A 7,544-nucleotide genomic window follows, 5' to 3' on the forward strand; every position below is an offset into this window, starting at 1 on the left:
TTGTGGAAGCGAGGTCATTGGGATATTTAAGAGACTGCTGGACATGCATACGGTCACAGAAATTTGAGGGTGCATACATGAGGATCAGTGGTCGGCACAACATCATGAGCTGAACGGCCTGTTCTGTACTGTACTGTTCTATGTTCTATGCATCCATTTAAGGTAAGGGGTAGGAGATTTAGAGGGGATTTGGGAAAAACCTTTTCCACTCAAGCATGTGGTTCGAACCTGGAATACACTACCTGGGAAAGTAGTGGAGGCTGGAAACCTTACGATCTTTAAAAGATATTTCGATGAGTACTTCAAATACCATAACATTCAGAGGTATGGGGGAAGAGCAGGAAATTGGGATTAGCATGCCTTTAGTGATAGTTATGCGGTTGCGGATTTGATGGGCCGAAGGGCCTTTTCTGCACTGTATGAATCTATAAAAGATTTGCCCACTGGAAGTATATATAAATGATCTAATTGTTGTCAAACTCTACTGGTTCACTAATGTCCTTCAGGGAAGGAAATCTGCCATCCTTGGAGACAGTGAGATTTGCAGATGCTGGAGATCAGATTAGATTAGATTACTTACAGTGTGGAAACAGGCCCTTCGGCCCAACAAGTCCACACCGACCCGCCGAAGAGCAACCCACCCCGACCCATTCCCCCACATTTACCCCTTCACCTAACACTATGGGCAATTTAGCATGGCCAATCCACCTAACCTGCACATTTTTGGATTGTGGGCGGAAACCAGCACACCCGGAGGAAACCCACACAGACACGGTGAGAATGTGCAAACTCCACACTGACAGTCGCCTGAGGCGGGAACTGAACCCGGGTCTCTGGCGCTGTGAGGCAGCAGTGCTAACCACTGTGCCACCGTGCCACCCACTTTATTTTTTAAAACAGACAAAAATTTATTCACAAAATTACAGAATGAAACATAAAGAACAAGAATATAGAATACCCACAGACCCCACCTATGCAAACTAGACTTAATTATGCTGTTCTGAAAACACACAATAGTCCCAATAAACAAACCCCTCAAACACAGAGTAAAAATGAAACAAAGGTTTACATGTCAAAGTTAGAAGGGCAGAAGGAGAGAGACTAGCAGCCCGTTTCCACACAGACCACTGCTGAACTGACTCAAAAAAGATTTCAGCTTTTAGGGCTGACCATATCCCTTTCATTATATAGGTTACTTCTAAAACATGAAAGTTGTGGCCCAAAGTATCATCTGTTGTTCCGGAGCCCGGACTATTTTACGACCCCTCCGAAAGAAAAACCAAGGACACAATCCTTGAGAAAAGTACCAGCTTTATGACAGTTATTGGAACATCCAGGCTCTTATGTCTACATTAACTCTAACATTAATATGAGCAGGACCCCCACATACTTTTGTCAAATTTTTTAAAGTTGTCATTCTATTCATATCAGAATTGAGAGTATGTTGCTGGAAAAGCACAGTAAGTCAGGCAGCATCCGAGGAGCAGGAAAATCGATGTGTCAGGCCGAAGCCCTTCATCAGGAAGGGCTCTTGATGAAGGGCTCTGTCCCGAACCATTGATTTTCCTGTTCCTCAGATGCTGCCTGACCTACTGCACCTTTCCAGCAACACACTCTCAAATCTGCCATCCTTACCTGGTCTACGTGTGACTCCAGACCCAGAGCAATGTGATTGACTGGGCAGTTAGAGATGGACAATAAATACTGGCCCAACTAGTGATGCCCACAACCCCTGAATGAATTAGAAACAAAATAGATGAAATGAGAAAAGGAAATGTACTTTGGGTTTCCGCTGATTGCTATTAAAGTATTAGCAATGCTCTTCAAGAGGAAACGAACATTTCCTGAAAGCTTTGCATGCATGTGATCCCACAGTAACCCCAGAGAGACCCTGCAATGTGAGGGGACACATCTTGCTCCAATCCTCTGTCATTCACTTCTAACCTAACACAGTTCGAATTTCCATCAATACTAATGAAAGGTCATAAACCTGAAATGGTAACTAAATTTCACTCTCCACAGATGCTGCCAGATCTGCTGCAAATTTCCTGCAACCTTGGCATGGGCAACATGATGGGTCAGTAGTTAGCACTATTGCCTCACAGGACCTGGGTTCAATTCTTGCTTTGTGCAACTGTCTGTGTGGAGTTTACATAAACTCCCTAGTGTCTGCGTGGGTTTCCTCCGGGTGCTCCCACAATTCACCTAACAGGTGAAGGTTAGGTGAATTGGCCATGCTCAATTGCCTATATTGTTCAGGGATGTGTAGGTTAGGTGTATTAGTCAGGGCTTAATATCAAGGGGAATGGGTCTGGGTGAGTTACTTTTTGGAGAGTCAGTGTGGACTTGTTGGGCCAAGGAGCCTGTTTCCATACTTTGGGATTCTATATCTTCTCTTTTTATATCAGATTTCCAGCATTTTCAATATTAAGTCTCTACTTGAGTGAGCTGCTAAAGATCGCTGGGAAAAATGCAATTGTAACTGCTTGCACCTTGTTTCACACTCTCTTTTAAGGCTGTTTCACATCTGCAACAAGATTTGAAATCAGTGGGTTGAATCTGTGCAGGCTTATACCGAAAGGCTGAAATCCACTTTGCCAAATTACTGCTGTGATGCCATACTGCAAGGAGAAGCCTTGTAGTATAATACCGAGAGTGTGACATATGTATTCTGGATACAAATCTTAGAGACAAATATCCATAAAACTGGCAAAAAGAAACACAGAAATGACATGAAGAAGAATCTCTTTGTACAACAAGTTGCTGTGATCTGGAAATTGCTGCTCGATAGATCAGAGGAAGAAGATTCAGTGATACATTTCAAGAGGTATCTGGATAAATCTGGACTGTGGAAAAATGCTGAGCGACGTGGAGTGACGAGTTGGATAATTATCTAATCTGCTACTCTCAGGGCTGAGAAAGGGAGTTGGAAAATGCTACAGCAGTCTGTGCTTTTGGCAAAGATTGTCTCTTATTTAAAGGTGGTAAATACTAACTACATAATGATCAATTCCTGTCCCACAAAACTACTAGAGAGAACCATCTCCTCATAGGTAATCCATCACCATCTCCTGATAATGAAACAGACAATCTTACTTGTACATTGACATCAACCCTCCCCTCTTACATCTCCCCTATCACCCTCCCCCTCCCCCCCCCATCCAATCCCCACCCTAGCCTTCTCAAATCTCTGACACGATATGGTATTATTTGCATCTCCTTATCTTACCACAAAAAACCAGCAGAAACATGATGGGTCAAATGGCTTCTGTTTGTGACTTTCAATGCTTTTTGTGGATCTGTTGAATTTTTCCCTTGAATTGCTTCTGCAGCCACTAAAGGTATACACCAATCAAATTCCATTTAAAGCCACCATTTCTTTAAGTTGAACAGTATTCAAGGCCACAACAAAACCAGAAATTGTTGGAAAAGCTCAGCAGGTCTGGCAGCATCTGTGGAGAGAAATCAGAGTTAACCTTTCAGGTTGAGTGACCCTTCCTCAGAACAACAGTCCTGCCAGACCTGCTGAGCCCTTCCAGTGATTTCTGTTTCTGTTTCTGTTTTACAACATCCACGATTCTTTCCATTTTTATTTTTAAAATTGAATTTATTCGACACTTAAAGAAGCAACATCGAAAGCACGTTAACTGAATGTCGTTTGTCAAGTATGAACTGCTTTGCAGTGAGGCTAAAATAGCAATAAATCAGCCCTTTTGTAGTTTCCCAAAAATCTGATTCTAATTCATTATTTAATTTTTCTATCCGATGTGACATGTGTGTTTCCCACTTCAATATTCTTTGCAGAAACAGACAAAAGGAGAAATTATTGGCAATCTGTGCCATTTCACACACATTTTGCTTTCTGCTAAGAGTACTTCAAATCAATCAGAGTCGAAATTTCATCCCATCTGTGTGGATTGGACAGGAGCCCAAGTTTCAGTTCCGAAGAGGACATCCTTCTAACTTTTTTCTGTCAGCTCTGGTGCCTCTGTGCACTGTTTATAGAAGGTTGGGAGTTGCAGCCCTGCTGCACACTCTGAGAATTGGGGCCAAACTGTTCAGGAGTGAGATGCCAGGAAGCACTACTACACACAAAGGGTGGAAGAGGTTTGGGACTCTCTTCCACAAAAACCTGTGGAATCAGTTGTTAATTTTAAATTTGAGACAAATAATATTTTGTCAAGCCAAGGTTTTAAGAGATAACCGCCAAAAGCAGATGTTTGGAATTTGGCCACAGATCAGCCATAATCTCATTGAACAGCGGATGGACTCAAGGGGCTGAATGGCCTACTCTTGTTCCTATGTTCCTAGACATAGGCAATTGCCTACCAGGCAGATGCTTTGATACAAGTTTAGGGAGCATGATAAGTACGATCTTTGCTATGAGTTGATAAACCAAGACTGTACCCGTTTCTCATATTGACATAGAATCCCTACAGTGTGGAGACAGGTCATTTGGCCCAACAAGTCCACACTGACCCTCCGAAGAGTATCCCACCCAGACCCATTACCCCAACCCTGTTACTCGAATTTTCCTCAAACTAATGCACCTAACCTAGACATCCCTGAACACTATGGGCAATTTTAGCTTGACCAATTCACCTAACCAGCACATCTTTGGACTGTGGAAGGAAACTGGAACATGTGGAGGAAACCCACACAGACACACGGAGAATGTGCAAATTCCACACAGACAGTCGCCCGAGGTGGGAATCGAACCCAGGTCCTTAGTGCTTTGAGGCAGCAGTGCTAACCACTGAGCCACCGTGCCACCCAAATGATTTGTTCCATGACACTATTTGCAGGCCTCCAGTTGTATATTTAACATCCACCAAAATATCCTTTTGATTGAAATCTCCATCTCCCCACTTCACTCCCACAGCCCCCGGCTTATGCTGAGTGTCAATGATTCCCCCTCATCCTACACCTCAGTTGTATTGCGTCCCCCTTTTATATTGAGCTGCCTCCCTTCACCATTATTGTCCTCTCTACATCTCAGCATGCTGCCTCCAATTCCCCAGCATAAGGATCCCCACGGTGATAACCTTCCTTGATCTTTAATGGACAGAGCCTCAGGACTGACACAAAAACAGAAATTGCTGGAAAAGCTCAGTAGGTCTAGCAGCACCTATGGAGACATATCAGAGTTAGCGTTTCAGCTCCAATGACCTTTCGTCAGGATGGTTGCTGTTATTGTCGTTGCGCCCAGGACTGACCATGGCCTTTGCCCTTGACCCAGTTAGACGGACAAGCTCTGGACAGTGGAATGACCTGACCCCTGACTGATACATGTGTAGCTCACAACTCCCCAGACTGTCAGTAACCCACTCCTGGACTGTATTGATACTGATACCTGATCCTGACCATCCCAGTGTCAGACTGACTGTGCCCAAACCCCTGAACTGATCTCAGACACTGCCGTTCACACACAGTGTCAGGACCCCCTGAGCAATGATTGTCTCCCCTGGCTTGACAAAGGATCACTGTTTTTGTATTTTGAGATATGGCCACTGCCTATGCCTATACAGAGTGTTTGCTTTGTACATGCCCGATACCCAATGCAGGTGTGAGATTACTGTAGTTCATTGCCTTACTCAGTAACATGTCCACCCCATTAACTGATCACTGCTGGCAAACCATGATAAACTAATTGGCTTTGCATCCGTACTGAACAGCCAGGCAAGATCAAAGCACCGTGGACATTTGAGTTCCCGCTGAGGGGACAAAGTGAAAAATGGAAAGGCAAGAGGAGACACTGTGAGCATCCAAATAGGCACAAAGTAATGGAGTGCACAGTGAGCAAGGATCCCTGAGATACAGCCTGGTTAAATCCATGAGCTGGGGTTCCATCCCTGGCATCTACCTTTCAGCAAAAGGTGCTGGTATGGTCCAAAGTGCAGCATCAAATTGCAGAATGTGCTGTAAGTAGATCGGAGATGGGCTATGATGCCACATATTTGATGCCAACCTCTATGGAGAGGGATTTTGATTGATCTTTGCCTATGGAGCATGCCCTGAAATGATGGCGCTGGGTGTGGAAGGTGGTGGTCTGGAGCATCAAGCAATGAGTTGGAATTGCCAGGTGCCAACTCGGCATTCCATGTTGGGATTGTCCACGTCCAGCAGGAAAGTGTGCATCAATGAGGAGGGATTAAACAATAATGAGACGTTCATGTACACTAATGGACACAAATAGTTCTCTCACTGAATCATGTCATGCCATGCAGCACTTGTTTAGAAAGTGGGACTATTTGATCTTGAAAGCAAGGAGCACCTCGCTGGCCATCTCACATAATGTTCCTCACTTTCTCTACATGGCCACATTGTTCAGAAACTGGGAAGATTCCACCTTCACACACTAACCTTGACTTACAAGAATGCAAAGATTAATTAAAAGTCTCTAACTTTCCTAAAGATTGTATCCCTCCAAAGAACACTCAGTAAGGGTTACAGACATGAAGAGATTCAATGTTTGGCTTAGGGTTTCTTGTAACAAATCAAAAGCATTTACCTGTCAAAGTCCTTGAATTATAACACTCCTGAGGAGCACTTTGGTCCATTTTACTGCAATTAAAAGTGTAAGATGAATACAAATTGTTGCTGTTGTCATGAGATAGGAGTTTACTTTTATTATGTCTCTTGTTTATTGCCTTCAAAATGTTTTTAAAACAATAATATAGCCATTACTCATATCCTTTATTATTTAATGTTGAATTATTAGCCTATCCTGAGAGTTAATAGGATACAACTGCTCCTAGTCATTATGTACAATGAGGTTTGTTTTCTGGAGTGAATATCTTGAACACATTTGAAAGGAAGACACTTGCAGCTTCAAGAGAAATATCAACATAACTGTTCACAATTGCAATGATGACAGATCAATATGGGAAACCTCAATATGGGAAACAACAGATGTGGGCCAAACATACCAATGATGTGGCGGTGCCAGTGTTGGACTGGGGTGGACAAAGTAGAAGTTACACGACATCAAATTATATGCCAATAGGTTTATTTGAAACTACAGTGACTTCACCCAATGAAGTAGCAGTATTCTGAAAGCTTGTGATTTCAAATAAACCTGTTGTCATGTGACTCCTAACTATCTATCAAAAGGAACAATTTTCCTAAAGATTTTCACTATTTATATACAATTACATGGTTTATAATTATTAAGAAGGGCGGTAAAAACAAGCCAGGGAACTATATGCCGGTGAGCCTGACCTCAGTGGTGGGCAAGTTGTTGGAGGGAATGCTGAGGGACAGGATATACATGTATTTGGAAAGGCAAGGACTGATTAGGGATAGTCAACATGGCTTTGTGCATGGGAAATCATGTCCCACAAACTTGATTGAGATTTTTGAAGAAGTAACAAAGAAGATTGATGAGGGCAGAGCAGTAGATGTGATCTATATGGACTTCAGTAAGGCGTTCGACAAGGTTCCCCATGGGAGACTGATTAGCAAGGTTAGATCTCATGGAATAAAGGGAGAACTAGCCACTTGGATATAGAACTGGCTCAAAGGTAGAAGACAGAGGGTGGTGG

Source organism: Chiloscyllium plagiosum, chromosome 29 (assembly GCF_004010195.1).
Source record: "Chiloscyllium plagiosum isolate BGI_BamShark_2017 chromosome 29, ASM401019v2, whole genome shotgun sequence".
Taxonomy (NCBI): Eukaryota; Metazoa; Chordata; class Chondrichthyes; order Orectolobiformes; family Hemiscylliidae; genus Chiloscyllium; species Chiloscyllium plagiosum.